Source organism: Odontesthes bonariensis, chromosome 8, assembly GCF_027942865.1.
Source record: "Odontesthes bonariensis isolate fOdoBon6 chromosome 8, fOdoBon6.hap1, whole genome shotgun sequence".
NCBI classification, from domain to species: domain Eukaryota; kingdom Metazoa; phylum Chordata; class Actinopteri; order Atheriniformes; family Atherinopsidae; genus Odontesthes; species Odontesthes bonariensis.
In genome coordinates this window covers 23,682,990-23,695,719 of record NC_134513.1, presented here as the reverse complement: position 1 = coordinate 23,695,719, position 12,730 = coordinate 23,682,990, and the positions used below count along the sequence as shown (strand labels likewise).

The following is a 12,730-nucleotide window of genomic DNA, read 5'->3' as shown; positions in this document are numbered from 1 at the left end:
TGGGGACAGCCGCCGCCAGTTCCCTTTGGCTGTAGAGAAGGTCACCACCATCTCCTTAGTTTTGCTGACATTCAGCTCCAGGCAGGAAGAGTCACACCACTCTATGAACTGCTGAAGAGCGGGTCCATGATGGAGGGAGGGGCCGGACAGGAGGGACAGGCGAACTGTATCGTCAGCAAACTGAACCAAGTGACAGTTGGAGTGTGTTGATCTGCACTCATCGGTGTACAGAATGAAGAGCAGTGCAGATGGCACAGACACATAGACATGTAAAGAATAGACGCCGCATCGACCACTACTGTCTATTGGCGCAGACGAGCCGTGGGGCCGCCATCTTGGACCGGTCATCAGCTCCACTCAGTGTAATCTGGCTGGCTGGCGCAATGAAGTGTCAGCGCATTTAATCAATCATAACTCGCTGAATATTAAACTGATTTTCACCGGATTTTTTTTTCCTGCAAACGTCATATGTAGGCATGATACGGGACACTTGATTCAGCGTATTTTAATATTCATAATAGGCTTACTTATATAGTACCGCTACTGTCTATTGGCGCTGACGAGCCGTGGGGCCGCCATCTTGGACAGCGACACCCCCACAGACTTCCAAAGAAAGAAAGGAATGCGGAAGTCACGTAGACATATGAACATTTTTGCCTCAAATATAATCTGATCATCAATCGAAACTTCTTTGTATCCATAATAAAAGCCATCCCTAAACCTACTTTACATTTAATTCAAGGGATTGTTTCCAATTCCACTGACATCACTCCTAATGTTCCACTTCTTCTTTGTTGGAAATTGTCATTTTAAGACTATTAAGATTCCTAATAAAAACAATTAGAAAGATATTTGATGACGTCACGCACCCTTTATTGTCATTTCGTAACTCCATTAAACAAAGTTTCTCCAAAGAAGACATATATTCGTTGCGTTCTAAATATTTAAAATTCCCCATTAATCCCAAAGTAAAAGAAATTCACTTTAAAATCCTAAATGGTGTATATCCATCCGGAGAGCTACTGAGACGGAGATTTGGTTGTGAATCGGATGGATGTGTGTTTTGTGGAGAGGATGAAACTTCTGATCACTTGTTTTTTCATTGTATGTTTTCAACATTCTGGATTGATGTACATGACTGGCTGCACACGGGGATCCGTCTCCAACCCTTCTCCCTAAAAGACATTATTTATGGTCTTATGATGGTTAATAGTGAATGGGACTTTCTGGTCAATAACATAGTATTATTCAGAAAATATTTCATACATAAATGTAAATATATGAATGTAAAACCCAGATTTTTTGTATTTCATAAAGATTTTCTTTCCTTTACCAAAGCCCCTTAATATTATAAAAAGTAAAAATGCGCCTTTAAAATGTATATAAGATGATGTAAGCCGTGTATTTTATAGATGAATTAATAAAAAAGTTAAAAATGTAACAGAGGGTCGTCTTGACTTTATTTACTGAAGAAAACAAAAGAACCACACGTGGCGTTCAACATTGGCTGGCTCCTTTAACCTTTAATCCTCACCTTCACTTCCAGGTCAACCACAGAACCACTTCCTGTCTTGCTTATAAAATAAAGGTCTTAACATTAATACAGGATGTTATGTTTCCCTGTTCAAAAATGCTTCTATCCAGGGCTCATAAAAATACTTTATCAGGGCTCTCAAGTCTCACGCAATGAGCGTGAGACACACGCATTTCAACAAGTTCACACGCTCACACGCCACACATGCCATTTCTCACGCTGAGAAATGATCAACTTCGTCGCACAGAAATTCTAATGGCCTATACTATAAACGAATCACTGGCATGTTACTGTACGCTTGTACAGCTCAGAACTATAGCTCTGGTACAGCTGTCTTGATTTGGCAACCCATCGGCAAATCACAAAATGGAATTTCTCAGCCAATCAGAAAACAGAATTTCTTGTTGCCGGGTGAGGTCTGAAATAGCTTTCAGCTGCAAGCACGCGTACCATGAATGCAACTATTATGCTCTGAATGCGTCCAGAAGTTGTAAACGAGCTGGAGGTGGAAGAGAACCGTCAGAATCATCAGCAGGTCATATCTTCATTTATTTTAATCTTTTATTAGTTACCATAGTTTTCCTACTCTTTGTAAAAGACCTGCCGATTAAAGTGTTCGTTGGAGTAATAGGCCTAAATATTCAGCACACACCCTTTGACATGAGCAACTTAATGAAAAATGAAAAATATGTAGGAGTGTAATTAGGCTTCCGTGGTTAATTATTTTCAAAGGTGTGAGCAGATTCCCAAGGATATCTACAATTGCCAAACTGGTATTAGTTCTGCCGCCCTGAAATGCTGATGCAGAGAGGGTTTTTTCCATGGTGGGGCTCAATAAAACTAAGACCAGGAATAAGTTGGCTCTGAATGGAACTCTGTCATCCATCATGACTGTGAAAATGGCTGAAATTGAGCAGCAGTGAAGCAACTGAAGAGTCATAGCAAAACATGCTTCCTTGGTTGAAGAGTTGCTAGAGTGCATTAAGCTGGAGACTGTGTTTCCCCTACGAGTCACCCATTGTCTGAGCAGAGGTAGAGATAGCAAGGTACATTTGAAAGCTGATTATACAAGGAGCAGAGAATGCATTGGCCGGGAATCGAACCCCGGTCAACTGCTTGGCAAGCAGCTATTCTCTCCACTATACCACCAATGCCCTGACAGACCCTTATTTAGTCATCTATCAACTGTTTTTCTTGCAGGGCTATGACACACTCACTCTTACTCAGGAATCTTTCTATTTCTCCCTGAAATAAGAGAGAAGTCTAAAGCGTGAAACTTGTGCTTGCTTGGATTCATTCTCCAGATGCGCACAATTGCTTTCATCTAAGGCTAAAATGTTCACAACTTCAGTACAATGCACTATGCCAATTAATTTGCCAGTCAGGAATGAGTTTACCACAGTCTTGCAACCTGTACCGTGTGCACTGCTTTCGGGTCCCTGATGGTCTAGTGGCTAGGATTTGGCGCTCTCACCGCCGCGGCCCGGGTTTGATTCCCGGTCAGGGAATGAGGGAACCAAGTTTTGGCACTGTGTGTAGCGTAAACCAAAGACATTTCTGCTGTTGTTTTCCAATGACATGACAAGAATGTCAATTTAATCGAGCCCTGTCACAAATTCAATAGGACGTTGGTTTGTAAGGAGTCATCCTATGCGCACCACTTGATTTGAAATAACACTTTACAGCCAGCAGATTTACTACTTCTCTTTAGAGAAGGGCTCGCTTAACTCTTTCCAGCAGCTCTAGGACCATTGTGGCTTTTAAAAACTAAAAGAATGATCAAGTTTTTCTGATACTTTGATGTGTAACATGGTGCTTAATAACATTTTGAGCAGCAAAGACAAATGCTATTTGTCATTAAATGACATGGGCATCCACGAATGATACGGAAAAAGAGAAATTTCATGGTCTATTGTCGGACAAAATGTTTTTGTACGCGGACTTGGACCATTTGGTGATCTGGCAGGTGCTGGCCGTCCATCCGTCTTGGATCGAGTTTGAGGGAGGCCCGTTTTTTGTGTCGTACGGCACTGTGGAATCTAATCTTCCCCACTTGCTTTGTAGAGGAGGAACTTAGAATGCACATGAGAAAACAGACCATCACTTTAACTGAAGAGTCATAGCAAGAAATGCTTCCTTGGTTGAAGAGTTGCTAGAGTGCATTAAGCTGGAGACTGTGTTTCCCCTACAAGCCACCCATATTCTGAGCAGAGGTAGAGATAGCAAGGTACATTTGAAAGCTAATTATACAAGGAGCAGAGAATGCATTGGCTGGGAATCGAACCCAGGTCAACTGCTTGGCAAGCAGCTATTCTCTCCACTATACCACCAATGCCCTGACAGACCCTTATTTAGTCATCTATCAACTGTTTTACTTGCAGGGCTATGACACACTCACTCTTACTCAGGAATCTTTCTATTTCTCCCTGAAATAAGAGAGAAGTCTAAAGCGTGAAACTTGTGCTTGCTTGGATTCATTCTCCAGATGCGCACAATTGCTTTCATCTAAGGCTAAAATGTTCACAACTTCAGTACAATGCACTGTGCCAATTAATTTGCCAGTTAGGAAGAGTTTACCACAGTCTTGCAACCTGTACCGTGTGCACTGCTTTTGGGTCCCTGATGGTCTAGTGGCTAGGATTCGGCGCTCTCACCGCCGCGGCCCGGGTTCGATTCCCGGTCAGGGAATGAGGGAACTAGGTTTTGGCACTGTTAGTAGCGTAAACCAAAGACATTTCTGCTGTTGTTTTCCAATGACATGACAAGAATGTCAATTTAATCGAGCCCTGTCACAAATTCAATAGGACGTTGGTTTGTAAGGAGTCATCCTATGCGCACCACTTGATTTGAAATAACACTTTACAGCCAGCAGATTTACTACTTCTCTTTAGAGAAGGGCTCGCTTAACTCTTTCCAGCAGCTCTAGGACCATTGTGGCTTTTAAAAACTAAAAGAATGATCAAGTTTTTCTGATACTTTGATGTGTAACACGGTGCTTAATAACATTTTGAGCAGCAAAGACAAATGCTATTTGTCATTAAATGACATGGGCATCCACGAATGATACGGAAAAAGAGAAATTTCATGGTCTATTGTCGGACAAAATGTTTTTGTCCGCGGACTTGGACCATTTGGTGATCTGGCAGGTGCTGGCCGTCCATCCGTCTTGGATCGAGTTTGAGGGAGGCCCGTTTTTTGTGTCGTACGGCACTGTGGAATCTAATCTTCCCCACTTGCTTTGTAGAGGAGGAACTTAGAATGCACATGAGAAAACAGACCATCACTTTAACTGAAGAGTCATAGCAAAAAATGCTTCCTTGGTTGAAGAGTTGCTAGAGTGCATTAGCTTGAGACTGTGTTTTCCCTACAAGCCACCCATTGTCTGAACAGAGGTAGAGGTAGCAAGGTACATTTGAAAGCTGATTATACAAGGTGCAGAGTATGCATTGGCCGGGAATCGAACCCGGGTCAACTGCTTGGCAAGCAGCTATTCTCTCCACTATACCACCAATGCCCTGACAGACCCTTATTTAGTCATCTATCAACTGTTTTTCTTGCAGGGCTATGACACACTCACTCTTACTCAGGAATCTTTCTATTTCTCCCTGAAATAAGAGAGAAGTCTAAAGCGTGAAACTTGTGCTTGCTTGGATTCATTCTCCAGATGCGCACAATTGCTTTCATCTAAGGCTAAAATGTTCACAACTTCAGTACAATGCACTGTGCCAATTAATTTGCCAGTTAGGAAGAGTTTACCACAGTCTTGCAACCTGTACCGTGTGCACTGCTTTTGGGTCCCTGATGGTCTAGTGGCTAGGATTCGGCGCTCTCACCGCCGCGGCCCGGGTTCGATTCCCGGTCAGGGAATGAGGGAACTAGGTTTTGGCACTGTTAGTAGCGTAAACCAAAGACATTTCTGCTGTTGTTTTCCAATGACATGACAAGAATGTCAATTTAATCGAGCCCTGTCACAAATTCAATAGGACGTTGGTTTGTAACGAGTCATCCTATGCGCACCACTTGATTTGAAATAACACTTTACAGCCAGCAGATTTACTACTTCTCTTTAGAGAAGGGCTCGCTTAACTCTTTCCAGCAGCTCTAGGACCATTGTGGCTTTTAAAAACTAAAAGAATGATCAAGTTTTTCTGATACTTTGATGTGTAACACGGTGCTTAATAACATTTTGAGCAGCAAAGACAAATGCTATTTGTCATTAAATGACATGGGCATCCACGAATGATACGGAAAAAGAGAAATTTCATGGTCTATTGTCGGACAAAATGTTTTTGTCCGCGGACTTGGACCATTTGGTGATCTGGCAGGTGCTGGCCGTCCATCCGTCTTGGATCGAGTTTGAGGGAGGCCCGTTTTTTGTGTCGTACGGCACTGTGGAATCTAATCTTCCCCACTTGCTTTGTAGAGGAGGAACTTAGAATGCACATGAGAAAACAGACCATCACTTTAACTGAAGAGTCATAGCAAAAAATGCTTCCTTGGTTGAAGAGTTGCTAGAGTGCATTAGCTTGAGACTGTGTTTTCCCTACAAGCCACCCATTGTCTGAACAGAGGTAGAGGTAGCAAGGTACATTTGAAAGCTGATTATACAAGGTGCAGAGTATGCATTGGCCGGGAATCGAACCCGGGTCAACTGCTTGGCAAGCAGCTATTCTCTCCACTATACCACCAATGCCCTGACAGACCCTTATTTAGTCATCTATCAACTGTTTTTCTTGCAGGGCTATGACACACTCACTCTTACTCAGGAATCTTTCTATTTCTCCCTGAAATAAGAGAGAAGTCTAAAGCGTGAAACTTGTGCTTGCTTGGATTCATTCTCCAGATGCGCACAATTGCTTTCATCTAAGGCTAAAATGTTCACAACTTCAGTACAATGCACTATGCCAATTAATTTGCCAGTCAGGAATGAGTTTACCACAGTCTTGCAACCTGTACCATGTGCACTGCTTTCGGGTCCCTGATGGTCTAGTGGCTAGGATTTGACGCTCTCACCGCCGCGGCCCGGGTTTGATTCCCGGTCAGGGAATGAGGGAACCAAGTTTTGGCACTGTTAGTAGCGTAAACCAAAGACATTTCTGCTGTTGTTTTCCAATGACATGACAAGAATGTCAATTTAATCGAGCCCTGTCACAAATTCAATAGGACGTTGGTTTGTAAGGAGTCATCCTATGCGCACCACTTGATTTGAAATAACGCTTTACAGCCAGCAGATTTACTACTTCTCTTTAGAGAAGGGCTCGCTTAACTCTTTCCAGCAGCTCTAGGACCATTGTGGCTTTTAAAAACTAAAAGAATGATCAAGTTTTTCTGATACTTTGATGTGTAACACGGTGCTTAATAACATTTTGAGCAGCAAAGACAAATGCTATTTGTCATTAAATGACATGGGCATCCACGAATGATACGGAAAAAGAGAAATTTCATGGTCTATTGTCGGACAAAATGTTTTTGTCCGCGGACTTGGACCATTTGGTGATCTGGCAGGTGCTGGCTGTCCATCCGTCTTGGATTGAGTTTGAGGGAGGCCCGTTTTTTGTGTCGTACGGCACTGTGGAATCTAATCTTCCCCACTTGCTTTGTAGAGGAGGAACTTAGAATGCACATGAGAAAACAGACCATCACTTTAACTGAAGAGTCATAGCAAGAAATGCTTCCTTGGTTGAAGAGTTGCTAGAGTGCATTAAGCTGGAGACTGTGTTTCCCCTACAAGCCACCCATATTCTGAGCAGAGGTAGAGATAGCAAGGTACATTTGAAAGCTGATTATTCAAGGAGCAGAGAATGCATTGGCCGGGAATCGAACCCGGGTCAACTGCTTGGCAAGCAGCTATTCTCTCCGCTATACCACCAATGCCCTGACAGACCCTTATTTAGTCATCTATCAACTGTTTTTCTTGCAGGGCTATGACACACTCACTCTTACTCAGGAATCTTTCTATTTCTCCCTGAAATAAGAGAGAAGTCTAAAGCGTGAAACTTGTGCTTGCTTGGATTCATTCTCCAGATGCGCACAATTGCTTTCATCTAAGGCTAAAATGTTCACAACTTCAGTACAATGCACTGTGCCAATTAATTTGCCAGTTAGGAATGAGTTTACCACAGTCTTGCAACCTGTACCGTGTGCACTGCTTTTGGGTCCCTGATGGTCTAGTGGCTAGGATTCGGCGCTCTCACCGCCGCGGCCCGGGTTCGATTCCCGGTCAGGGAACGAGGGAACTAGGTTTTGGCACTGTTAGTAGCGTAAACCAAAGACATTTCTGCTGTTGTTTTCCAATGACATGACAAGAATGTCAATTTAATCGAGCCCTGTCACAAATTCAATAGGACGTTGGTTTGTAACGAGTCATCCTATGCGCACCACTTGATTTGAAATAACACTTTACAGCCAGCAGATTTACTACTTCTCTTTAGAGAAGGGCTCGCTTAACTCTTTCCAGCAGCTCTAGGACCATTGTGGCTTTTAAAAACTAAAAGAATGATCAAGTTTTTCTGATACTTTGATGTGTAACACGGTGCTTAATAACATTTTGAGCAGCAAAGACAAATGCTATTTGTCATTAAATGACATGGGCATCCACGAATGATACGGAAAAAGAGAAATTTCATGGTCTATTGTCGGACAAAATGTTTTTGTCCGCGGACTTGAACCATTTGGTGATCTGGCAGGTGCTGGCCGTCCATCCGTCCGTCCGTCTTGGATCGAGTTTGAGGGAGGCCCGTTTTTTGTGTCGTACGGCACTGTGGAATCTAATCTTCCCCACTTGCTTTGTAGAGGAGGAACTTAGAATGCACATGAGAAAACAGACCATCACTTTAACTGAAGAGTCATAGCAAAAAATGCTTCCTTGGTTGAAGAGTTGCTAGAGTGCATTAGCTTGAGACTGTGTTTTCCCTACAAGCCACCCATTGTCTGAACAGAGGTAGAGGTAGCAAGGTACATTTGAAAGCTGATTATTCAAGGAGCAGAGAATGCATTGGCCAGGAATTGAACCCGGGTCAACTGCTTGGCAAGCAGCTTTTCTCTCCACTATACCACCAATGCCCTGACAGACCCTTATTTAGTCATCTATCAACTGTTTTTCTTGCAGGGCTATGACACACTCACTCTTACTCAGGAATCTTTCTATTTCTCCCTGAAATAAGAGAGAAGTCTAAAGCGTGAAACTTGTGCTTGCTTGGATTCATTCTCCAGATGCGCACAATTGCTTTCATCTAAGGCTAAAATGTTCACAACTTCAGTACAATGCACTATGCCAATTAATTTGCCAGTCAGGAATGAGTTTACCACAGTCTTGCAACCTGTACCGTGTGCACTGCTTTCGGGTCCCTGATGGTCTAGTGGCTAGGGTTTGACGCTCTCACCGCCGCGGCCCGGGTTTGATTCCCGGTCAGGGAATGAGGGAACCAAGTTTTGGCACTGTGTGTAGCGTAAACCAAAGACATTTCTGCTGTTGTTTTCCAATGACATGACAAGAATGTCAATTTAATCGAGCCCTGTCACAAATTCAATAGGACGTTGGTTTGTAAGGAGTCATCCTATGCGCACCACTTGATTTGAAATAACACTTTACAGCCAGCAGATTTACTACTTCTCTTTAGAGAAGGGCTCGCTTAACTCTTTCCAGCAGCTCTAGGACCATTGTGGCTTTTAAAAACTAAAAGAATGATCAAGTTTTTCTGATACTTTGATGTGTAACATGGTGCTTAATAACATTTTGAGCAGCAAAGACAAATGCTATTTGTCATTAAATGACATGGGCATCCACGAATGATACGGAAAAAGAGAAATTTCATGGTCTATTGTCGGACAAAATGTTTTTGTACGCGGACTTGGACCATTTGGTGATCTGGCAGGTGCTGGCCGTCCATCCGTCTTGGATCGAGTTTGAGGGAGGCCCGTTTTTTGTGTCGTACGGCACTGTGGAATCTAATCTTCCCCACTTGCTTTGTAGAGGAGGAACTTAGAATGCACATGAGAAAACAGACCATCACTTTAACTGAAGAGTCATAGCAAGAAATGCTTCCTTGGTTGAAGAGTTGCTAGAGTGCATTAAGCTGGAGACTGTGTTTCCCCTACAAGCCACCCATATTCTGAGCAGAGGTAGAGATAGCAACGTACATTTGAAAGCTGATTATTCAAGGAGCAGAGAATGCATTGGCCGGGAATCGAACCCAGGTCAACTGCTTGGCAAGCAGCTATTCTCTCCGCTATACCACCAATGCCCTGACAGACCCTTATTTAGTCATCTATCAACTGTTTTTCTTGCAGGGCTATGACACACTCACTCTTACTCAGGAATCTTTCTATTTCTCCCTGAAATAAGAGAGAAGTCTAAAGCGTGAAACTTGTGCTTGCTTGGATTCATTCTCCAGATGCGCACAATTGCTTTCATCTAAGGCTAAAATGTTCACAACTTCAGTACAATGCACTGTGCCAATTAATTTGCCAGTTAGGAATGAGTTTACCACAGTCTTGCAACCTTTACCGTGTGCACTGCTTTTGGGTCCCTGATGGTCTAGTGGCTAGGATTCGGCGCTCTCACCGCCGCGGCCCGGGTTCGATTCCCGGTCAGGGAATGAGGGAACTAGGTTTTGGCACTGTTAGTAGCGTAAACCAAAGACATTTCTGCTGTTGTTTTCCAATGACATGACAAGAATGTCAATTTAATCGAGCCCTGTCACAAATTCAATAGGACGTTGGTTTGTAACGAGTCATCCTATGCGCACCACTTTGATTTGAAATAACACTTTACAGCCAGCAGATTTACTACTTCTCTTTAGAGAAGGGCTCGCTTAACTCTTTCCAGCAGCTCTAGGACCATTGTGGCTTTTAAAAACTAAAAGAATGATCAAGTTTTTCTGATACTTTGATGTGTAACACGGTGCTTAATAACATTTTGAGCAGCAAAGACAAATGCTATTTGTCATTAAATGACATGGGCATCCACGAATGATACGGAAAAAGAGAAATTTCATGGTCTATTGTCGGACAAAATGTTTTTGTCCGCGGACTTGAACCATTTGGTGATCTGGCAGGTGCTGGCCGTCCATCCGTCCGTCCGTCTTGGATCGAGTTTGAGGGAGGCCCGTTTTTTGTGTCGTACGGCACTGTGGAATCTAATCTTCCCCACTTGCTTTGTAGAGGAGGAACTTAGAATGCACATGAGAAAACAGACAATCACTTTAACTGAAGAGTCATAGCAAAAAATCCTTCCTTGGTTTTAGAGTTGCTAGAGTGCATTAGCTTGAGACTGTGTTTTCCCTACAAGCCACCCATATTCTGAGCAGAGGTAGAGATAGCAAGGTACATTTGAAAACTGATTATTCAAGGAGCAGAGAATGTATTGGCCAGGAATTGAACCCAGGTCAACTGCTTGGCAAGCAGCTTTTCTCTCCACTATACCACCAATGCCCTGACAGACCCTTATTTAGTCATCTATCAACTGTTTTTCTTGCAGGGCTATGACACACTCACTCTTACTCAGGAATCTTTCTATTTCTCCCTGAAATAAGAGAGAAGTCTTAAGCGTGAAACTTCTGCTTGCTTGGATTCATTCTCCAGATGCGCACAATTGCTTTCATCTAAGGCTAAAATGTTCACAACTTCAGTACAATGCACTATGCCAATTAATTTGCCAGTCAGGAATGAGTTTACCACAGTCTTGCAACCTGTACCGTGTGCACTGTTTTCGGGTCCCTGATGGTCTAGTGGCTAGGATTCGGCGCTCTCACCGCCGCGGCCCGGGTTAGATTCCCGGTCAGGGAATGAGGGAACCAAGTTTTGGCACTGTGAGTAGCGTAAACCAAAGACATTTCTGCTGTTGTTTTCCAATGACATGACAAGAATGTCAATTTAATCGAGCCCTGTCACAAATTCAATAGGACGTTGGTTTGTAAGGAGTCATCCTATGCGCACCACTTGATTTGAAATAACACTTTACAGCCAACCAGATTTACTACTTCTCTTTAGAGAAGGGCTCGCTTAACTCTTTCCAGCAGCTCTAGGACCATTGTGGCTTTTAAAAACTAAAAGAATGATCAAGTTTTTCTGATACTTTGATGTGTAACACGGTGCTTAATAACATTTTGAGCAGCAAAGACAAATGCTATTTGTCATTAAATGACATGGGCATCCACGAATGATACGGAAAAAGAGAAATTTCATGGTCTATTGTCGGACAAAATGTTTTTGTCCGCGGACTTGGACCATTTGGTGATCTGGCAGGTGCTGGCCGTCCATCCGTCTTGGATCGAGTTTGATGGAGGCCCGTTTTTTGTGTCGTACGGCACTGTGGAATCTAATCTTCCCCACTTGCTTTGTAGAGGAGGAACTTAGAATGCACATGAGAAAACAGACCATCACTTTAACTGAAGAGTCATAGCAAGAAATGCTTCCTTGGTTGAAGAGTTGCTAGAGTGCATTAAGCTGGAGACTGTGTTTCCCCTACAAGCCACCCATATTCTGAGCAGAGGTAGAAATAGCAAGGTACATTTGAAAGCTGATTATTCAAGGAGCAGAGAATGCATTGGCTGGGAATCGAACCCGGGTCAACTGCTTGGCAAGCAGCTATTCTCTCCGCTATACCACCAATGCCCTGACAGACCCTTATTTAGTCATCTTTCAACTGTTTTTCTTGCAGGGCTATGACACACTCACTCTTACTCAGGAATCTTTCTATTTCTCCCTGAAATAAGAGAGAAGTCTAAAGCGTGAAACTTGTGCTTGCTTGGATTCATTCTCCAGATGCGCACAATTGCTTTCATCTAAGGCTAAAATGTTCACAACTTCAGTACAATGCACTGTGCCAATTAATTTGCCAGTTAGGAATGAGTTTACCACAGTCTTGCAACCTGTACCGTGTGCCCTGCTTTCGGGTCCCTGATGGTCTAGTGGCTAGGATTTGGCGCTCTCACTGCCGCGGCCGGGGTTCGATTCCCGGTCAGGGAATGATTGAACTAGGTCTTGGCACTGTGAGTAGCGTAAACCAAAGACATTTCTGCTGTTGTTTCCAATGACAAGAATGTCAATTTAATCGAGCCCTGTCACAAATTCAATAGGACGTTGGTTTGTAAGGAGTCATCCTATGCGCACCACTTGATTTGAAATAACACTTTACAGCCAGCAGATTTACTACTTCTCTTTAGAGAAGGGCTCGCTTAACTCTTTCCAGCAGCT

General features: G+C 43.1%; 10 non-coding genes across 10 annotated transcripts; 6 read left to right on the top strand and 4 right to left on the bottom strand.

Moving 5' to 3' along the window:
• The first annotated feature begins 2,970 nt into the window (after window positions 1-2,970).
• On the top strand, window positions 2,971-3,042 carry trnae-cuc (transfer RNA glutamic acid (anticodon CUC)). The gene has a single exon. It is a non-coding gene; the product is annotated as a tRNA-Glu (tRNA).
• Window positions 3,043-3,797: 755 nt separating this feature from the next.
• trnag-gcc (transfer RNA glycine (anticodon GCC)) lies at window positions 3,798-3,869 on the bottom strand. Its single transcript has one exon. It is a non-coding gene; the product is annotated as a tRNA-Gly (tRNA).
• Window positions 3,870-4,150: 281 nt separating this feature from the next.
• trnae-cuc (transfer RNA glutamic acid (anticodon CUC)) lies at window positions 4,151-4,222 on the top strand. Its single transcript has one exon. It is a non-coding gene; the product is annotated as a tRNA-Glu (tRNA).
• Window positions 4,223-4,976: 754 nt separating this feature from the next.
• trnag-gcc (transfer RNA glycine (anticodon GCC)) lies at window positions 4,977-5,048 on the bottom strand. The gene has a single exon. It is a non-coding gene; the product is annotated as a tRNA-Gly (tRNA).
• Window positions 5,049-5,329: 281 nt separating this feature from the next.
• trnae-cuc (transfer RNA glutamic acid (anticodon CUC)) lies at window positions 5,330-5,401 on the top strand. Its single transcript has one exon. It is a non-coding gene; the product is annotated as a tRNA-Glu (tRNA).
• A 754-nt stretch (window positions 5,402-6,155) lies between these two features.
• Window positions 6,156-6,227, bottom strand: trnag-gcc (transfer RNA glycine (anticodon GCC)). The gene has a single exon. It is a non-coding gene; the product is annotated as a tRNA-Gly (tRNA).
• Window positions 6,228-7,336: 1,109 nt separating this feature from the next.
• trnag-gcc (transfer RNA glycine (anticodon GCC)) lies at window positions 7,337-7,408 on the bottom strand. The gene has a single exon. It is a non-coding gene; the product is annotated as a tRNA-Gly (tRNA).
• A 282-nt stretch (window positions 7,409-7,690) lies between these two features.
• Window positions 7,691-7,762, top strand: trnae-cuc (transfer RNA glutamic acid (anticodon CUC)). Its single transcript has one exon. It is a non-coding gene; the product is annotated as a tRNA-Glu (tRNA).
• Window positions 7,763-10,059: 2,297 nt separating this feature from the next.
• trnae-cuc (transfer RNA glutamic acid (anticodon CUC)) lies at window positions 10,060-10,131 on the top strand. Its single transcript has one exon. It is a non-coding gene; the product is annotated as a tRNA-Glu (tRNA).
• Window positions 10,132-11,248: 1,117 nt separating this feature from the next.
• trnae-cuc (transfer RNA glutamic acid (anticodon CUC)) lies at window positions 11,249-11,320 on the top strand. The gene has a single exon. It is a non-coding gene; the product is annotated as a tRNA-Glu (tRNA).
• The last annotated feature ends 1,410 nt before the right edge of the window (window positions 11,321-12,730 follow it).